Genomic DNA, 22237 nt, shown 5'->3' with positions numbered 1-22237 from the left:
AGCCATCGTTAATATATAGCCTGTCCATAGCCATCATTAACAAATAGCCTGACCATAGCCATCGTCAACATCTGGTCTTGACCATAGCCATCGATAACATCTAGCCTGACCATAGCCATCGTTAATATAGAGCCTGACCATAGCCATCGTTAACTTATCGACAGAACGAAGTTGACGTCACTCAGGTCTTTGTTATTGTTTTTTTGCCATCCGCGTTTATGAGTAATTATCACCTAACCGTATTAACCAGACTATAAAAGTTCATGGTTACACATAGTTTTGTGTGTTGGTCCGTTATACTTCCGGATGGCAATGTTGTGAGCTTCTTAGCCAATCGCATACTCTCAATAGCCTGACACTGACCAAAAATGGACTTTAAAAGACAATTATTTGGCCACAAAAGAAAACAAATCGTGAGTTTTGGTCAATAGGTCAACCAATGGAATCAGTTGTTTCCTTGAGCTCTACTAACGAACGACAACTCACTAGACGCTGCACAAACCTTTAAAATGACGTAAATATAGTCCAAGAAGGTTCTAGTGTCAGGCTATATGTTAACGATGGCTACAACGTCGCCCAACCATGGCGGCCATCGTGGTTCTAAACAAAGAAAATCGTTACTTTTTATTATTCATGCTGGCTAGAACTTTTCATATGTCATGTGATCAGAATGTGTAAAAGTCAAAACATGATCAGATTTATACTGTTTTTTTTCCCCCCTCTGGATACGCTTCTATGCAAGTCGAGAGATATTTCATAAGGTCGTCCGCCATTGTTCCGATAGTTTAGAGCCAGTTACTAAGTTACCATGCGTCATTACGAGGGAAGTGACGTTGCGACAGTTGAAGCGTATTTTACGAAGAAAAGTACCAAAAAAGGATATTTACATTACAACGAATGATTTACCTGTTTTCGGTGAATAAAACTGTATTATATTTTAAACGTTGTAAACCGTGTGACTTTTAATATATCTATCTATTTAGTATAAACCACCACCTAATATAAATACAAACCAAGAGTTGTCCTTGTATCCGTTTTGCTGATGATGACACAATTATAATGTTATAGCGGGAATACCATACACACATGTACAGGTGAACGAACATCAGATGGTCACGGATCAGTTACTTCACAACGCATATTATTTAAAACTTTTATCATATCTTATCTTACTTTGGATGTGCAAATCTCATTATCTTGTTTTATGTAACTTTACTGTAACAAAATTGCAAGTTATGTATATAATGTGAAGATATTACTATTTCTGGCATAGGCGTGAAAGAACACACACACACACACACACACACACACAGAGAGAGAGAGAGAGAGAGAGAGAGAGAGAGAGAGAGAGAGAGAGAGAAAGAAGAGAGAGAGAGATAGAGAGAGAGAGAAAGGAGAGAGAGAGAAAGGAGAGAGAGATAGATAGATAGAGAGAGAGAGAAAGGAAGAGAGAAGGAGAGAGAGAGAGAGAGAGAGAGAGAGAGAGAGAGAGAGAGAGAGAGGGAGGGAGAGAGAGGAGGACCACAGGATTTCCCTTTCTTAGCTTGTTACAAGAATAATATAATATGGAGGATGATGAAGATGGTGAATGGTGTTATTGGGGACTGGTGAAAGTGAAGGATTGTAACGAAAATATTAGGAAGGTTGTTGTGATGATGATGATGATGATGATGATGATGATGATGATGATGATGTTGTTGTTGATGCCCGTTTTTTTGGGGTTTTTTTTCGATGACTACTATGTTACTAGTGTGCATCTGTGTGAGTGTGTCTATGTCAATGTTGTATCGTTAAAATTGTGTAACAAAATGACTAATTGCCACTTTTTTTAGGACAATAAAGATTTATTTAATATTATTATTATTATTATTATTATTATTATTATTATTATTATTATTATTATTATTATTATTATTATTATTATTATTATTATTATTATTATTATTATCTTAAGACGTTTACATAACGGGATGAACTGAACCCTTAAAAATGAATTCACAATAAATAGAACGAAGATGACGTCACTCAGGCCTTTGTTATTGTTCTTTTCCATCAATGTTGTGAGTAATTCTCACTAAACTGTATTAACCAGACTACAAAAGTTCAAGGTTCAACATGGTTTTATGGGTTGGTGCGTTATACTTCTGGATGGCAATGTTGTAAGCTTCTTAGCCAAGCATTATTATTATTATTATTATTATTATTATTATTATTATTATTATTATTATTATCATTATTATTATTATTATTATTATTATTATTATTATTATTATTATTATTATTATTATTATTATTATATATTACTGTAATTTATTGATGATTGTAATAAAGTTGATGATGGTCATAATGATGATATCATCATAATAATAAAGACGACGCTGATAACATGATTTTAATATTATCTTTATTATTTAAGATAATAATAATAATAATAATATAATAATAATAATAATAATAATAATAATAATAATAATAATAATAATAATAATAATAATTATTATTATTATTATTATTATTATTATTATTATTATTATTATTATTATTATTATTATAATTATTATATTATTATTATTATTATTATTATTATTATCATTATTATTATCATCATCATTATTATCAATATTATAATAATAATAATAATAATAATAATAATAATAATAATAATAATAATAATAATATAATAGTAATTATAATAATAATATAATAATAATAATAATAATAATAATAATAATAATAATAATAATATAATTATAATAATAATAATAATAATAATAATAATAATAATAATAATAATAATAATAATAATAATAATAATAATAATAATAATAATAATAATCAATAACAATAAAATAAAATAATAATAATAACAATAATAATATAATAATAACAGATGATGATGATGATGATGATGATGATGATGATGATGATGATGATGATGATGATGATGATGATGATGATGATGATGATGATGATGATGAATAGAAAATAATTATAAAAAAGACACCAGGATGTTGATAGTCGAATTATCATCCTGTAGTTTAGTACGGAGGTCAGCATATCCAGATGATTGATGGTTACTTGTTACTATCACGGGTGAAATCATAAGTATGACGTCAAATGGTAACGGCCGTGTCCTGTCGGCCAGATAGTTTTTGTAAAACATACCAAGTTGATCTCAGACAGTGTACCTGTTTGTGAGGAATTAATGAATGTCTGAAGTATTTGGTTACAAAAATACTGTAATTACCTACGTACACATACTAGCAGGTCTGCTGACCAAACGCAATTATGGGCTTGATTAACATGGCTGTAATGGACACTATTTTTCTTTTGTTTTAGATTATTCACATTACAACAATGAGCCTATAACAATTTGGGGTATCTGACCTGCAAAAAAAATAGTACTCGTCGGTATCGACACATTACTATCACATTAAAAGTTTTATCTCAAAATTCATTTAATGTCATTTGTGATGATTTTATTTTTAGAAATTAATACTAGTAGTTTATAATATATCTAGTTATTTATCTTATTTATTTGTTTATGATTTTATGCAATCTATAAACGTACAATGGTAATGGAAGTTTAAAGAATCCAACAGATCTAGATAAATAAAAATAAGAAATTCACGAACAATGTGTAACTAAATAGACGGATTTATAAATACGTAAGTCAATGAATCATTGGAAAATTTAAAAAATAATCAAGAGATATACAAAATAAAATAAGTAGATACATAAATTTTAAAAAACAACAACTTTCAATTCTTCTTTTAATTCATGTGCTAAAGGAGTTCAAACGATGTTAAATTTGGATTTGGCATTAGGAATGTCAAACTGGCACACCTGGTGTGAAAGTAAGAAAACTCCCGGTCAGTCACACAGGACAGTGCTGATCAAATGTGCTCTCTCTCTCTCTCTCTCTCTCTCTCTCTCTCTCTCTCTCTCTCTCTCTCTCTCTCTCTCTCTCTCTCTCCTCTCCCCTCCTCCTCTCTCTCTCTTCTCTCTTCTCTCTCTCTCTCTCTCTCTCTCTCTCTCTCTCTCTCTCTCTCTCTCTCTCTCTCTCTCTCTCTCTCTCTTAGAATCTCCCTTCATCTTAGACATGGTTTGAGATGTCCTTAGCATAAATCCTTGCTGAGAAAAGGGAATTGCCGGATTCATTCTCAAAAAAAAAAAAAAAAACAAAAAATACTAAACAGGAGTAAATTAATACCGCATTCATAAACTTTTATATTCTGAAAATTCACGTATAAAAAATTTGGGCCAGGAAACTTATCCTTCAAAAATCGACACTCGTTTTATCAAAAACTGTCAAGCATAGGACATGAACGAATTAGTGAGTGGATCTGGCACTTATGTTGATAATAACAAAAAATGAAGTGAGTAGAAAAGTGACAGAAGACAATATAGAATAAAACTTTCGCGGCGGCGATAGGAGCTCGAACCCGCGACGTTGCTGGTTCGACAACTCCGCCTGGCCGGGAGAGCGTGACTCTACCGTATATGAGCTATCCACTACTCCAAAAGAAGTGTGGTTTCAAACTCTATGTCTATCTTGAGCCGCTCTCCCCGACTTCTTGAGAGCTTTTGACATGATAATCGATCCAAATTTGAAGGAGAGTTTACTGACTCAATTTTTTAAAACGTGTTTTATCAGAGTACGGCAAAATAGCACTTTGAGCCACCGTTAAAAAGCGTGCTTTAAAATAGTTCTAAATATGGTAGAACAGCAATAAACACTTAAAGTTTGCGGTTTTGTAATCTCTGCTCGGTCAGTTTCGATAATCGTTCGACGTGACTAGTGTAACAAATTATATTCACGGTTGTTTCCCTTTATTTGCAAACACGGATTGGCTATCATTTTCAACCATAGTAAATCCTCTTCCAGTGCAGCGGGCTACGGTTCTAAAAAATGAATAAAAATATATCATTTCTATAGAGCAGAAGAAAATAAAACAACCAAACAACGGGGGAAAACAGCCAGTCAAAAGTGAACTTTTACTCCGTACAATCTTCTTCCAGCGGGTAACGGTTCTAAAAACTAATTAAAATACAGTATTTCTAAAGAGCAGAAAAAAGTGAACTTTTACTCCGTACAATATCGACTAAACGTGCACAAAGCGCTTTATCAAGAGGTCGCAAGCTGATAAACAGCAATGTCGGAAGAGACACGCCGGTAAGGCGCGATAAATATATTTATTTTTTCAATCAGAGTCAACACAGTGACCGGCCAGGCTTTCAGACTAAGGACTAACCCACACCGAAGACTTACTTCGACGATCCGCCACTGCCGTTTTCCGGATAAAGACGGAACGGACAAAATACTAAGAATAATGAGAAGAACCGCTAGACCTACCCATACCCAGCACCCGACGTTCTCTGCCGTTCTTTTTTTCGAGCTTGATATGAGTAGGTATAGCAGCTCTTCTCTTTAGTCTTAGTATTTTGTCCGTGCCCGACGCCTTTATCCGGAAGACGGCAGAGGACGGTGCCGGAACGTCGGAGTCAGTCTCCGGTGTGGGTTAGCCCTTACATTCTATGTTATGAAAAATAATGTTGATACCATTGGGGAGTCCTGATAGATCAGTTAGTAGAACACTCACTTCACACGCAAAGGTAATGAGATCGATCCTGAGTGAATTCGAGATTATATTTTTTGACGCCCCCTGCCCACTCAGCACTGCTTGGGTAGCTGGGTCTGTTAGATCAGGCGGAAAGTAGTTTCCCATAGACGAGTGAGTAAAGCGCTTTTACCAAGGACCTGTCGTTCAGTCTCCTATTTAAAGGGTTTCAGGAAATAAACACCTAGATAACCACGCCTCTCGGAGAGTCGTCAAATGAAAACAATGGCAGTGACTGCTAAACATAAAGAGCTACAAAGATTTTACTATAGATAGTATGTGTTTAAGTAAAATACCAACTGTTCAATCGCTTGATCAATAGAACCAACACAGGAAATTTTGTGTAAACTTAAAACTTTTATGATATTACGATCGAGAAAATCGTGTGATAACTAGTTACCCATCTGGCGGTATAGATAGTATGCACTTGGATAAGAAGTTCACAACATTGCCATCCGGAAGTATAACGGACCAACACACATCTGTGTAACCATGAACTTTATAGTCTGGTTAATACAGTTAGTGAGAATAACTCACAAACGCGGATGGCAAAAACAATAACAAAGGCCTGAGTGACGTCATCTGCATACTATCTATAAAAACAATAATAATGATCAGAGAGAAGTCGATTTCATTCACATTATTGTTTATGTACAACCAACTATGTTTGTCCGAGCACGTGTCAAGATGTGTCACAAAATCCACGTTTTGATGGTTAATTGATATTGTCCGTTTCACGCTTTATAAACCGGGATAAACTCCGCCTCTAAAGGCCCATTTAGACCTTCAGGTAAATTAGCCAAAAATAGAATTTCCTTTATCCATTCTATAAAATAAAATAAATGAAAATATAGCGCAATATCCACTAAACGTGCTCAAGGCGCTTTACAAAGGGTCCTTGACCAACAGCAATATTTAATGAGTAGAACGAGAAATGACGACTGTTGGGCGATATTACAATTTTATTCCGACAGAGACAATGCTGTTAACCGTCAGGTACTCATTTTACACCTGAGTACGGTGAGAGACTGTGAGTAAAGAGCCTTTTCCAAGGACTCAACTATGCGCCGAGCGAAGCTCGAACCCAGGACCTTCCGATCCGAAAGCGAGTGTCATACCACAAGACCACATAGTCTATTTGTTTACTGACGTATGAGCCATTCACATCTCTTTCATCGGACTGGGACGCCTCGACTGCCTTCAATCTATTTTAGCAATTTTATCAGTCTATTAATCTCTATAGTATCATCATCATCACATGGCTTATTCCTCCTGGACGTGGCTTCCGCAACTTCCAACCGAAACAAGCTTCTGTCCTGCGCAATCCTTCCACATTCAGTCACTAGAAAACAGTTTTCAAGGGTGTCATGTCTATGGACAGGTAGATAACCACACCTCTCGGACAATCCTCATAATGTAAACAATGGCAGTGATTGGTAGACACAGCAAACTACACAGGTTTTACTATCGATGTGTTTAAGTAAAATACCCAATGTTCTACCGCTTGATCAGTAGAACCAACACACAAAACCTATGTATAGATAGTATGCAGATGACGTCACTCAGGCCTTTGTTATTGTTTTTGCCATCCGCGTTTGTGAGTTGTTCTAACTAAACTGTATTAACCAGACTTTAAAAGTTCATGGTTACACAGAGTTTGTGTGTTGGTCCGTTCTACTTCCGGATGGCAATGTTGTGAACTCCTTGGCCAAGCGCATTCTATCTACAAATTTAAGCGTTCATAATCTGATCGAGAAAATCGTGTGATAACTAGTCACCCATTTGGTGGTATAAAAACAATAACAATAATCAGAGAGAGAGGTCGATTCCATTCACGTAACTGTTTATAAACAACAAACTATGTTTGTCCGAGCATGTGTGAGGGTGTGTCAAGAATTCCATGTTTTGATTGGTAAAAAATCTACTGGTTAATTGATATGCCCAAAAAAGGCAAGTTTGAGTATCTGTATCATCTTGATGAGGTTTTGCTTCCCATTGCCCAGGGATTCTTTAACATTTTTGTTACCTTTCTTTGCTCTCCAGGGAATGTGGTGAATTTTCTATAGATAGAATGCGCTTGGCCAAGGAGTTCACAACATTGCCATCCGGAAGTATAACGGACAAACACACAAACTCTGTGTAACCATGAACTTTTATAGTCTGGTTAATACAGTTTAGTGAGAACAACTCACAAACGCGGATGGCAAAAACAATAACAAAGGCCTGAGTGACGTCATCTGCATACTATCTATAGAATCATCTGGGCTAATTTGAAGTTTCAAAACACTCAGCATATTGTCCTTTGAGGAAAACAAGGCGCGTAATTAAATGAATGGAAAAAAGTTGAAGTTTTCCATGAATGACATTATTATTATTATTATTATTATTATTATTATTATTATTATTATTATTATTATTATTATTATTATTATTATTATTATTATTATCATCATTATTATTATCATCATTATTATTATTATTATTATTATTATTATTATTATTATTATTATTATTATTATTTATTATTATTATTTATTATTATTATTATTATTATTATTATTATTATTATTATTATTATTATTATTATTTTATTATTATTTTATTATTATTATTATTATTATTCTTTTTATTATTATTATTATTATTATTATTATTCTTATATTATTCATTATATTATCATATATTATATATTCATCATCATCATCATCATCATCATATATCATCATCATCATCATCATCATCATCATCATCATCATATCATATATTATATATTATATATTATTATTATTATTATTATTATTATTATTATTATCATTATTACTATTAATATTATCATCATCATTAGCAGCATCATTAGTATTGTTATTAGCGGCGATAAAAACAATAAATTCAAAGACATGAAAGAATGCTACAATGTTACACACAATTTTACGTATTGGTGAGATTCATCTAGATAGCCACTGTTGAATATAATTTCACTTCAACACTGATTAAAAAGCCTGAGCCTTGATATCCTAAAAACCATCAAGCCGACAAGAGGTCACGCATAATAGTGGATGAAGGCTCCACCATCAAGATCAAAATCAAACATTGCTTTATTTCTATTCATTTTCTCTCAAACTATGGAATCGTCTACCGGACATCCCTGATATTTAGAATTGTTTGGTATCACCGTGCATTCAGTAACAACTTTAAGCTCCAAAGTCATTATATTATGATAATTTCAATAACCCTTCATCAATTTATTTCTTTCTATTTTTTTTTTTTTTTTGGTCTAATTCATTTAAAATACAATGTCGCTCGGTCCCTAAACCCGAGATTTCTATAGAAGAAGAAGAAGAAGAAGAAGAAGAAGAAGAAGAAGAAGAAGAAGAAGAAGAAGAAGAAGAAGAAGAAGAAGAAGAAGAAGAAGAAGAAGAAGATCACCCTTTTTGATTATTACTTAAAGTATAATGTTTTGTCCAAAAATGAAATATTGTGTTTTGTCAGATTTGGCGACTATTTTTTTTCTTACCACATTTGTTTCGACTGATTATCCACGGCTAATATTCCACGCCCATCTGTGAATTAATTATATGCATTGTAGTGCGCAAACATATTAATAATTAGGACAGCTTGGTTTAATTGGTTCCGTATTTTATTTTCCCTCTAACATATTGTTTCTATTGAATGACAGTCAAAATACTCGGGAGGAAAGCTCGGCTTATTTTGTTAAGAACCCAATTGCATGCTTTGTATTTTCACTTTTTAATTCATTCATTCACATTCATTCTCAATATATCTTTGCCCCAATTCCTATATGGGTCATAATCATTGACACTTGTCATTTAGTAAAGTGTTACAAATTGTATTCAGTGATGCATAAAGACATGACAATGACAAGTTATGACACTAAGTGCTACATTTAAGGTCGTCTCAATTTATTTATTTATTCTTTTGTCATTTAATGTCGGTACTGAAATGAAGCTATGCCTTGAACATAAGTACTTGCAAAATCAGCCAGGCAGATTTAAGATACCAACACACAAAACGATGTCTAACCTTTACGGTATATATAATATATATCTGATTGAAATCTATTGAAGATTTGCGATTAACTTAAGCACTCACAACATCCGCCAGCCAGATTTAACATACCACCAACACACAACACGATGTCTTACCTTTAAGGTATTAAGTCTGATTGATATAATTTAGTGAAAACTAATCACTGACAGGCTGTCTAAAATAATAACAAAGAGCAGATTGACGGCCACTTTGTTTCTCCTATAGATAGTTCGAAGATGACGTCACTCAGGTCTTTATTATTGTTTTTTGCCATCCGCGTTTATGAGTAAGGCTCACTGAACTGTATTAACCTGACTATAAACGTTCATGGATACACACAGTTTTCTGTGTTGGTCCGTTATACTTCCGGATGGCAATGTTATGAGCTTCTTAGCCAAGCGCATACTATCTATAGATAGTTCGAAGATGGCGTCACTCAGGTCTTTGTTATTGTTTTTTGCCATCCGCGTTTATGAGTAATGCTTACTGAACAGTATTAACCCGACTATAAACGTTCATGGATACACACAGTTTTGTGTGTTGGTCTGTTATGCTTCCGGATGGCAATGTTATGAGCTTCTTAGCCAAGCGCATACTATCTATAGATTTGCTGGTTTCATTGAATTCTTTTATTTATTTATTTATTTATTTATTTATTTATTTATTTTTTAAATAGGTTTTATTATTCGTCTTTTGAATCTCGTTATGATAGCAAATGTCACCGTTTTCCCCAAGAAGGCTACGATAGAAATGCATCTAAACTTTCATTTGATTCCTGTTAATTATTTGATACCTTGGTGAAAAGGATAAATTGTGATGTCATTCCAGGATAAAATAGAACTGCGCCTTCAAAGAGTTAAGTATATGCATATCATATAATATATATTATCTTTATATTATTATATTGTACTAATTGAAACCCGTATTATTGTAACTATGCCGTCGCGATCATTAAAAGATCACGTATTTATTAACTGTGTCAATTGTAACCAATATTATTATTTTGTACTGCTATGAAATGTTACGTTTTTTAAATTTTGGCCAGAAAACTCGTCACTCAAGAATCCATCGATTAACATGGTATTCATCTTGTCCAAAACCCTCAAACCTGGGACTTCACGGAAGTCTACAACCATTTCACTTAAGTCCCAGGTTTGAGAGTTTTTGGCAATATTATGAGAGTCATTTTAATCTATCGGTATTTGAGTGATGGATTTTCCGGCCAAAATTTAAAATACGTGTTTTTTCAAGGCACGACAGTACAACTTAATATTAATAATTATGGGTTAAAACTGACACAGTTTTGTGTCGTGGTTCACTGATAAAACACACATTGAACATTCTTTGGGTTTGAAGATGAACGATTTATATTACTCCACAACTAATAGCTTACCATAAAGTCTCGAACCCGAGAAGTCGCGAATCTGAATTTTCTTTAAGACAAATTACAATTTGTAGAGCAATATTACATATACGGTTCTTTCATTTCTTTATATTTATTAAACGAGTTATTTTTACCGTGCCCAATAACACCACGAGCTTATGGGTAGGTGTTATTGCACGATAAAACATAACGATTTAAATAAATACAAAGAAATGAAAGAATACGTTTATTCTACCTCTCTAACTAAGATTCTTAGATATTTTGTGACCGATTTTATGGTGTTAGTACTTCTATTCACCATAATGTGTATCTTTCTCCATCTGCTTGATTGACAATTTGACCCAAAAATATAAACGTTGGATTTATATTCATGCTGTTTTTGTAATCAAATTGAAGCTTACATTCAACTTCACGCTATTATTTATTTCTCGAGTTTCGAGCAGCAACATTTACAGAGATTTATATTCATGCGCACCAAAATATTATTTATGATTGCCAATCAGCTGCCTTTTACACCTTATTTCACACCAATAAAATGTGCGAAAATAATCTGAAATCGTTTAATAAATATTTTATTCAAAGCGTTCATAGCAATATTCACTCTATTACCTATTTACTAAGAAAAGATAGGGTTTTCCAATGGGAGGGGTGGAATAATAATCAACACATATCTGAAGTATATTTTTTAATCCAAAAAAGGGAGAAAAACTGTTTTGTCAGGACAAAGCAACCTTTGTTATTATGCCTTATTAACATGCGTGCCTTTCTAAATATCACATTTCATAGAGAGTTTGTTTGTGCCTGTGTTTGTAAGTTGATCAAGTTTTATAATTATCATTTTATACTCGGCATCCAATTGATCTTTATGTGGATTTAATGATAAATGAATTATTAGAATATTTATTAGCTATAGGCGTTATACAATTCGTTCGTGTTACTAAATGATTCGGATTTATACATTTTTATAATAATATTGTTTAATTGTCTAGATTTATATCGTCCGGACTTGGAAACAATTCAAAATTGAAATTTTTATTGTGTATATTTTCAATGACAGGTGCATACTATATTAATTGAATACCATAGTCACAATGATTTGGAATGAATCTATTCCTGACTAGAGGGCTGTTTTGACAAGTTACAAGTTGTGGAGACTCAATCTAACTCGATCGATATTCTAAGTTTGTAAAAAAAATGTTTTATTAGTATAATGCACTTATTTTGTTATCATGACTTATTTACACACTTTCCTGTCTAAAACACACACACCACACACATTTCATTGTGGGTGTGTTGGTAAGTTGTTCAAGTTTGTGGTTATCATTTTATACCGTGTATGTGGTTGGCATATAGTTAGATTTAATGATAACGATATAATAATACTGTAATGTGGTATTTAAGGTGGAGGGAACTTTTTAATTTAAGAATTTTTAAATATTTTAATTCTCCACACCAGGCAAGTGTTTAACATAGGTCGTTAGCTCCTGCAGTCACAGAATCGCCTTATTAATTTGAATTAAATTATAGGGGTGTACAAATCCTATGATTACATGAAAATTATAGTAAACAGCAATATTAGTGGCTAGTATAGCTGTCTACGGACAAAAACAAGAAATGAAGTGAGTAGGAAAGTGACAAAAGACAACAGAGAATAAAAACTTCGCGGCAGTGATTGGGGCTTTACCCGCGGCCTTACTGGTAAGGATAATAAGATAATAAGTATTTAGTAAAATAAGTTCCAGTTCCACTTATATTTGACCAAAAAAAAGTAAGTCGGATTTATTCTGTTTCAAATAGTATGGTAAGTATTTACATGCTTTAAATGTTTATTGGGCACTAACAAAGGAAAAACAATATTTATTTGTTTTTTATTGTTGTAAGCCTTGCTTGGTGGCAGCTGCGGTCTGCGGTCCTTAGCTGAACCTACTCTTAGGTCTTGATTGTAAGGGTGGCGTTTGATGCAAAGTTGTGAGTCGGACAGCCCTTCCTTTGTCCGTACTAGGAAGGGATTGAAATCTGGTTTGATATTGATATAAATATAAACAGGCCGTCAGATTTCTCCGTGTTAAACGTCCCTGGCCTGTCTTCGAGACTTATTGTGCACCCTCAGACAGGGGTAGCGATTGGGTCTAAACCCAGCCCTAATAACATGTTCAGCCACAGTGCAGCGCCGCAAATTGAGCCCAGGCGAGGTGACTTGCTCCAGGCCACACAGTGCAGTGATGGGTGATCGAACTCGGTACTTTCCGGGTACCAAGCAAAGACCGTATCAATGAGCTACTCTGTTGTTCAAATGATTTGAAAATGTGTTTGCGCACTACAATGCATATAATTAATTCACAGATGGGCGTGGAATATTAGCCGTGGATAATCAGTTGAATCAAATGTGGTAAGAAAAAAAATAGTCGCCAAATCTGACAAAACACAATATTTCATTTTTGGACAAAACATTATACTTTAAGTATAAATTAAAAAGGGTGATCTTCTTCTTCCTCCTCCTCCTCTTCTTCTTCTTCTTCTTCTTCTTCTTCTTCTTCTTCTTCTTCTTCTTCTTCTTCTTCTTCTTCTTCTTCTTCTTCTTCTTCTTTACCACAGACATATTTAGTATAGCAATAACAGCTTAATAATAATGGTTCAACAATAATTGCAGGTTCATCAATCAAATGTTTAGATTCATTCATTCCTCCAATTTCATGTTATCACCTCTTTAAAACATTCCACGTCATGATCTCCTAGTACACTTCGCGGCAACAGCTTGTTACAAAATCTTTAACCTGTGACGTTTTGAAATCTCAGGTTTAATAACTATCGATAAAATGAGGATCAGCCCAATTAATTCATTGATACTGGGAATTCTATTTTTTGTTTAAAAAGAAAACAAAACAAAACAAAAATAAATTATGAAATGAAGATTCTTGGCAAATTCTATTAAAGTGTTCTGTCAGTGTAGGGGTAGACGTCTAGGTGTCATCTATCTGTGAGGTAACAGTAATGAAAATACAATGACAATTGTCAGAGTAATTGTAATTATACATAATGCTTCAGTTCCGGCTAAAAGCACGTAGCAAGATGTAAGACAAAGTGACATTTGGGTAATAATTTTTAAAAATTGCGCTTTTATATCTAGTGCAATATCTACTAAACGTGCTCACAGCGCTTTACAATGGGTCCCTGACCGTAGCCATCGTAACCTTATAGCCTGACAATGACCAAAAAATGACGTCAAAAGACAAGTACAAAAGAAAACAATCGTGAGTTGTATTCAACATTTCAGCCAATGTAATCATTTGTTTCCAAACTATCTATAAATATTGGGCATGTATTTAGAATAGAATTGTAAAAATGGATTTTTAAAAATGTAATACAGCATCCGGCAGCTGGATTAAACATGCCGACACACAAAACTACGTGTAACGTTTATAGTCTGGGTGATTTATTTTATTGAGAACTAATCACTAACAATGAGTCAAAAAATAATTACAAAGAGCCGAGTGACGTCAACTTCGTTCCTTCTATAAACACGAATAGTTGCACATAAATTGGTGGGTTGGTAAGTTTCATATGGTGGGCTGAAGTAATAAGTGTTTTACTTAAATTATGCCTAGACATGCATACATTATATTTTCTCTAAACATAACATTTTGAACGGAGTTAAACGTTTAACATTATTAAGATGTGTCAACCGTCGTTCAGCTATCTACACACTTGAGTGTTGTTCAAACACACTTTATCACAATGCACGTCATTATAATTATCAATATATGAATATTAAATCTTTGTGTGTTTGTTTGTTTGTTTGTTTTTGTTATATAGCCAGTTGACTGCAAAGCACTGGGAAAACATGCATTTAAAAATGTGGCCAGAAGCCTCGTCCTTCAAATATATATCGATTCAAATTACTCTCGTCTTGTCAAAAGCTCTCAAACCTGGGACTTTGGGAAGACTTCCTTATTCCTAGGTTTTGAGAGTTTTTCGCCAATTTGAGGGTCATTTACATCGAAGGGTATTTGAAGGATACGTTTTCTGGACAAATTTTAAAATATTTTTTTTTTTGTAGATTACGACAGTTAACAGGTGAATTGTGTGTGATTGAACAAGTAGGTGACAGTTATGGAAATGCTGAAACAGGTTCCTGTGAATAGGCCTAAATATAGATACATCATAATATATTATATTTATTTTTAAAAAAAACCAACAGAACTGAACGGAATTATTAAAATATTATAATATAATACACTGGGTTATCAAAACGATTTGAAAACTGAACTCTTGTAACTTATAACTTGATTACTTTTTGGTGTATAGATAGAATGAAGCTGACGTCACTCAGGGTCTTTGTTATTGGTTGTTTTTTTGTTTTGTTTTGTTTTTGTTTTGTTTTGTTTTTTGTTTTGTTTTTTTGTTTTTTGTTGTTGTTTTTTTTTGTTTTCTTTTTTTTTTTTTTTTTTGGGGGGGGGGGGGTTGCCATCCATGTTTATGAGTAATTCTAACTAAACTGTATTAACCAGACAATAAAAGTTCATGGCTGCACTTTCTATAGATAGAATGAAGTTGACGACACTCGGGTCTTTGTTATTGGTTCGTTTGTTTTGTTTCTTTTGCCATTCACGTTTATGAGTAATTATCACTTAACTGTATTAACCAGACTATAAAAGTTCATGGTTACACAGAGTTTTGTGTGTTGGTCCGTTATATTTCCGGATGGCATTGTTGTGAGCGTCTAAGCCGGGCGCACACTATTTATAGCGGAACAACCAACACACAAAACTATGTGTAACCTTAGACGTTTACAGTGACGTCAACTTCGTTCTATCCATTGACATGAATGATGTAACAATATACTAGATACTTGAGTTTTGACCTGTTTACTACCCTACTCTGGAACAACAGCTCGTATTTAAAATTTGGCCAGAAAACTCGCCCTTCAAATATCAACCGATTTAAATTACCCTCATCATGACAATAACTCTCAAACCTGGGACTTTGTGAAGTCTCATGCTTAAGAGTTTTTGCCAAGATGAGTTTCGTTTTAATCGATCAATATTTGAAGGACGAGTTTTCTGGCCAAATTTTAAAATAAGAGTTGTTTTTTTTTTTTTTGAGGTGTACGACAGATTAATAGTTAATAGTGTTAATAGTGTGCACTTACACACTTATAAAAATATACGGGTTGTTAATATTATAATAAATTACTGTAAAAAACTAACTGGATGAGATTCACTGAAATCTCCCGCCCGTGATTACAGTTAAATAGAATTTCCTTTAATTTTAGTTCGATGTGTTTGATGGCAGGTGTGTAGCCTTATAATAGCGTTCTCAGTCATGGCTCTTTTGAAATTTGACGAATCAGACCGAATAACCCTGCATTATGAATGGTAATCCGTCGAAGGCAAATGCGTTTGTTCAGTTGTGCGTTTCACTTTATCAAGCAGCCGATCAACAACAACACAGTAAATTGAATGATATTATATATACATATTATTACGTGTGTACCTTGTATTTTTCATTTAATTGCGGCTATGGTTTGTATTCACTTCATTTTACACCAGCTACAACTGCGTGCATTATCTTTTTTTTTTAAAGCAGGATAGGTATAATAATATTTTATAGATGGAACGAAATTGATGTCACTCAGCTCTTTGTTACCTTTGTTTTAGACAGCCATTTTGGTGATTAGTTCTCACTAAATTATATCAATCGGTTAATAAACGTTGAACGTTACTCGTAGTTTTGTGTGTGTGTGGATCCGTTACATGTCCGGCTGGCTGATGTTGTGAGTATTTTACCTAAACGCATAGCATTAACAGAAAGCATACCAAATTCATGAATGTGAGGAATAATTATAACAATTATTATTGTTCTGATAGCACTTCTATGGATTCAACACGCTACAACAGTAAATAATATCAATTGTTGACGTTGTCGTGAACGGATTTCCCAATCTCGTTCACGATGTGCAAAATAAAGGGAAAAGTTCAGAAAAAGTCTCCACCGAAGTGGACGTTCTCCATATATGTAGAGGACATATGATGACATATCCCTGTCTGCTCCAGTCGTCTCTAGTAGTTCCTTGTGCCCTTGGGTCATCATGATGTGAGAAGTTTCTTGGTGGAGAGGTGAAACCTCTACCCTTTGATGGCGAGGTGAAAGTGTCACTTCTACCCCTTCTCCTTCAGCCTTTGGTTCCAGTCCAGTATCATCAGGCTGAACCTCTCTGGCATTTTCTTTGGAATTGAACCCCTTCATCACTGTCACTACCATGTTGACAGTGGTGGCATCGACTCGTTGCTATTCTGCTCAGTTGATACAGACCGTGATGTTGCTCCAGACAGTCATACATACTTTGTTGTTCCTTTCCACGGTCTGGGGTTTGTCTTTTTGTACATAGCAACAGAAATGAGTCATGACAGAGTTGGAGGCTTCTTGGTTGACCTTTCTTCTTAAAGCTTGTGTCTGTTTTTTTACACATAACACTGCACCGAAGATTAAATCTGCAATGATGCTGGCAGGACCGATCAGGATTGCATTCAGTTATAATTTTTTTTCTTTCTTCGAAGTGCACTTTGTTGCCTCTTCTAATTCCATAGTCTAATTTCATCTTTTCAACTCTGTCTTCAATGGTTTCCTAGCAGTCTTGTGAGCTTGCTTTAAACATAATTTTTAACATTTCGCCAATAATTACCCCTCTTCTTTTATGGGTTTAGGCATAAGCTCACATCCTTTGTTGTAAAATCTATCTATCATTGACTGTACTGCAGATGACGGAAGCAATTAGTATTACATATTCTTCCTAGGTATGTAGCTTCATAATGTCACCATTTTTTTTCTCTCGCTCTTTTTGACCATTTTTCACTAGTCAGAGAGCGGTGGTTCAGGTCTTGTGCCTTTAAGGAGGCTACCCATGCCATGTCTAGTTTATTCCTTGATTTGAAATTATTATCAAGGAAATAATTGACCTGAATAAGAATTCTTAACTGCTGCTCATGTCATTACTTACACTGTGGTGGTGATTGAAGTGATCTGATTTGTGAGAGTTTATTTTGCATCTTTGTTAAGGGCCATAGAATGCCATTCTCAACTTATGTCGTGGGTATCCCAAATGGATTAGAGTTGTTAGGTCCTGGTCTCTCATATTTACTTTTATATTTTAACCACAGTGAGCAGCCTTAAGTAACACATTGACATCACTTGAGGGTGGCAAGAAGATATATATATATATATGACTTGTGATCTCACTCTATTTGCTATTTCATGCTTCTTGATGTCATGTACTGGATATGCTTACACACAATTTCAAAATCTCTTGAAGTGGCAATTTCAGCAGGTTTATTCTCCATCACTTCATTCGTCTAAAGTGGTCATCTTGAAGTAAGAAGAGATTCTGGCTTATTGTATAATATTATTGTGCAGCGTCTACCAGTCTTATCTGTTGGGCATGGAGCTGAGATGTTTTAAGTTTGAAAGACGATCGTCAAAATATTTTCCAAGGACAAGGGTATCATCGAGGAAGGTTATTACCCTTTTCTGGTTTAACCCTCTCAGCACTTGATGATTATTCTAGAATATGTCTTAGGGTAATTGAACAGTTCAAAGGGAGTTTATTAAACTCAAGCGTCCTTGGTATGTACGGAAAGTTGCTTTGTGCTAGAAATCTTCATGAACTGGGGATCTACCAATAAGCCAAATTGGAATCCAGCTTTGAATACCAATTTTACCTTCTTACGCATCGATGCATTCTGGCATGCAAGGTATGGGGAAAACATTCTTCTTAGTAAGTAACATTCTTAAATGTCCTGAATTTGATGCACACACAGATCTGTCTTCCGTACCAATAGTGCCGTTGCAGCAGCCCAGCTCCAGGTTGAGGGTTGTATTACCCCTGCTTTTAAGCATCTTGTCTAACATTTCATCTTCTTCTTTGGTAAAGTGAACGGGGGTACGTCGCAAGCCTAGTTTAATTGGCTTTGCATCTCCTGTATCAATGTGGTGTTGCATTGCTTGATATTCCCACATTGTTCAACTTTACCTAGTCTCTCATCTCCCAGAATGGACGTAACTCTCTGCCAGAGATCTATAAGTTTGTCTGGTAGTTGGATCGGCTGGCAGGAAGTGCTTGATATGGAGCATTCCCCCTCCGTTTTTTGTCGTGGGGTTGCTGAGTTCGTCCACTTCTGTTACATTCAGCCAGACATATTCGTCATCCTCAATTATATCTCTTGCTTCCAGGGGAAGCAGCTGTCCTATTTCCGTCCCTTTTTTGAGGAAGCATTCATCACCTGTGTTGATCAAGCACACTGTAACAATTGGTTTGGTTACGTGCAGGGTATGGCCCACAGAAATTGGCAGATTTCTATATGGTTCCAGGTACATAAATGGTGAATTGGGCAGATAGTCTAACTCAACATTAGTGATTACTTCTGACTGGGCTGGTATGATCAATTTGTGCGGAATGGCAATCTTGATAGTTGTTCGGTCTCCATCATCCACTGGTAAACCTGTTTGTGCAATGTCACACTTGAGAGTTACATTTTCAGTTGAATTTGTTGCAAGAGGAATAATTTGATTTTGACAAAATAATTGTTGTTTTTCCACATCAATCTTTGCCCTTAATTTCCTCAGCAGGTCTATTCCTAATAGCATTGGGTCGAAAATGGGAGCAACATAGATATGAGTTAGCAGATGAATCTCCCCCAATCGCAAGTGTAGTAGCCCCAATAATTTTGCAGAGAAGCTTTGATCTTTACCTGCTGCAAACAACTTCATGGACTTCGTACAAGTGGGGGTGGGTAGCATTTTGTTATCGGTGTTTTCAGAGATGATGGTAACATCTGCTGCGGTATCCACCACTGCTTGTTCAGGGACGTTTTCAATTGTACATTGTACTTAAAGGGCAGATTCTGACTGTAACCTTGCAATACAGATACATTCTTCATCAAAATAAGGTTTTACAATCTGTTTTGGATCTTGGCTAGACCGATATACATTGTGGCTTCCGTTGTTGGTCTGCTGGGCAAGGTTTCCCTCAGTTTCTTCATGTTTCATAAAATTAGTACAGTCAGAAGAATAGGGGCACAAATTGCTCATAGTCTTATATCTGTGTTGTGCCTCAAAAACTGGGTCCTCTTTAATTGCCCTTGTTTGAACTGGGATCAATTCCGGGCTGAAACTGATCCCTGCCCGTTTGGCGCCTTGTCTTCCTTTGGGCGATCTTTCATGGAGCAGTCTCTAGCATAGTGGTCTTGACCTCCACATGAAAAACAGACATTAGATGATGGGGAATTGGAGCGGGATCTTGGTGGGGCACATCGAGCGCCTCTTTGCATAACTTCCAAGACTTGACTTTGGAGTGAAATGAGAGTGTCTAATTTACTTTGGGTTTGCTCATGCATTGATAACATCTTTTTGAACATTGCCTCAACACTCGTCTCAGTCCTCTGCTGTATACCAGCTGTCTTAATGCTCGTGTTGCGAGTCAAGCTCTAATTTGGCTATAGTCTTCCAATTCCTCAGATTCTGACCCAGATTCTTCATCTTACACATTCACCGCTTCGATAGAGGGCTCACTGAACCGCACTGTGTTTCCAGTACTTGGTCTATCCTTTCGTGCACGCCAACCAACTTGCTGAGAGTTTTTTAAAAGCTTATATGTTCTCAGGGCTTGGTCCATCGTGGTGCACTCCTGACATGCAATATATTGGGCTGCCTTCACGTCATATAATCCTGTTATAAAATGGGCTACCACTTGGGACTCTAAATTGCGGGGGGGGTGGGGGGGAACTGTCCAGGAAATGCCTGCAGTGCCAACTCCCATAGCTTGTCAACATAGTCTAAGACATCTTATTTTTCAGCCTGCGTAGTGCTGTTGAATTGTATCAGAGTTGCATGTTATAGCTGCTGACCACCAAATCTATTTCTCAGGGTGTCATATGCATCTCGTACGTCTGTAAAGACTATCGACTGATAGATCCGTGAGTGATAATCCGCTGCTTTTCCTTCCAGGGCTAGGCCCAGGAAAAATAGTTGGTCACGGAGGTGTTGAATGTTATGATAAATCAGAAAGTTCTGAAAATTATATTCAAACGTATCCCATCTTTTTGTCCCATTGAAAGAGATATATTTAGGCAGCTGTACCTTGGACGGGGGTGGCGTAAGTGGGTCTCCACTGCTCATATCTCTATAATGATCCGCGGAATTGCGATCCGCAGGTGGGGCCTCGTAGGAATGCATGTAACTAGTCTCATCCCTCTATCCTCGTCTTTCCCTGTGCATGCCTGTCTCAATTAGAGTATCCTCCTGTTCTAAGGTTCTTCTCATAGATGGTGTTCTTCGTGGTAGCCGGCGGGTTCGCCTTACTTTGTCTCTCGCATATCCACAATCCTCTCTTTGCGGGCCCATTGATGTGAAACCCTTGTTTGAGAAATCTTGAGAGGGTGGGTCCAATGTGAGTTATAGGTTCTGGACATTCAGAGTAAGGCACCTTGTCCATGTAATTTTGACAAAATTTAGCTTCATGAACGAAAGGAACCCGCTCCCGGTCGGATGCCAAAAAGGATGTTGGGTAATGGTTTTCGATAGGCTGATCGTGCCACGCATTACGAATGGTGCGCTTCGCATCGTCACAAAATGTAGGGTTCGTAACATCACTAGCACCTCCTTGAGGATTGCTAGTAGCGTCATGTTCAGGATGCGAACCTGCAGCTTTAGTTGGGGTCTGCTGCGCAGACAGTCCCCTTCGTCTGTCTCCAGCACCAGACACATTATCATTCGAATCCATTTTGTTTTCGGGAGCTGTCGCGAGAGGTACCAGGGTCATGTTCGACTGGTTTCTCAAAAACGCATGATTCGGGAACCGAAAAATCAAAAGGCTCTAACATGTCACCATTACTTGTCTTATCTATCACATCCTCCTTAGTGAGTAAACCTTTACGTGCTCGAATGTCAAGCAGGGTTTTATCCAAAGGCTTGCTTATACGAGATGACCTGAAAAGGTCCTTAGCAGTAATGACATTAATCATCAACTTTGCATCCATTTTGGATTAAACTGAAATATGATGATTATTTATTTCAGTTAAAATGACCAGACCAGTTGATGCAAATCAAAGCAATGATAACGTCTGTAAACTTGGAATACTCTCAGATCCCTTCTCACTTGTGTACAACACCTACACCACAGCTGATAGATTTC

The 22237-nt window shown here is 35.5% G+C and overlaps 2 protein-coding genes across 12 annotated transcripts in view; one reads left to right on the top strand and one right to left on the bottom strand.

Moving 5' to 3' along the window:
* Positions 1-1062, bottom strand: part of LOC144970548 (arylsulfatase B-like) — a 33401-nt gene extending 32339 nt beyond the window's left edge. The window contains exon 1 of one of the 2 annotated variants that reach the window (XM_078910307.1): positions 1014-1062. The gene's annotated coding sequence lies outside the window, so the exon portion shown is untranslated. Of the gene's footprint in view, positions 1-906 lie in introns of both variants that reach the window. The other variant, XM_078910306.1, reaches the window with a different exon arrangement.
* Positions 1063-10501: 9439 nt separating this feature from the next.
* LOC144970546 (arylsulfatase B-like) overlaps positions 10502-22237 on the top strand; it is a 62869-nt gene continuing 51133 nt past the window's right edge. The window contains exon 1 of one of the 10 annotated variants that reach the window (XM_078910304.1): positions 10502-10523. The gene's annotated coding sequence lies outside the window, so the exon portion shown is untranslated. Of the gene's footprint in view, positions 10524-11830; positions 11862-12024; positions 12234-12292; positions 12349-12482; positions 12751-13308; positions 13442-16322; positions 16503-16550; positions 16575-16600; positions 16644-16721; positions 16826-22237 lie in introns of those variants that run through there. The other 9 variants (XM_078910299.1, XM_078910303.1, XM_078910297.1 and 6 more) reach the window with 9 other exon arrangements.

The sequence above is a fragment of the Berghia stephanieae genome, chromosome 4 (assembly GCF_034508935.2).
Source record: "Berghia stephanieae isolate SIO BIC M18660-M18661 chromosome 4, UCSD_Bste_1.3, whole genome shotgun sequence".
NCBI classification, from domain to species: domain Eukaryota; kingdom Metazoa; phylum Mollusca; class Gastropoda; order Nudibranchia; family Aeolidiidae; genus Berghia; species Berghia stephanieae.
Note: the sequence above shows the minus strand (reverse complement) of the source record. Positions and strands in the feature narration are given on the sequence as shown.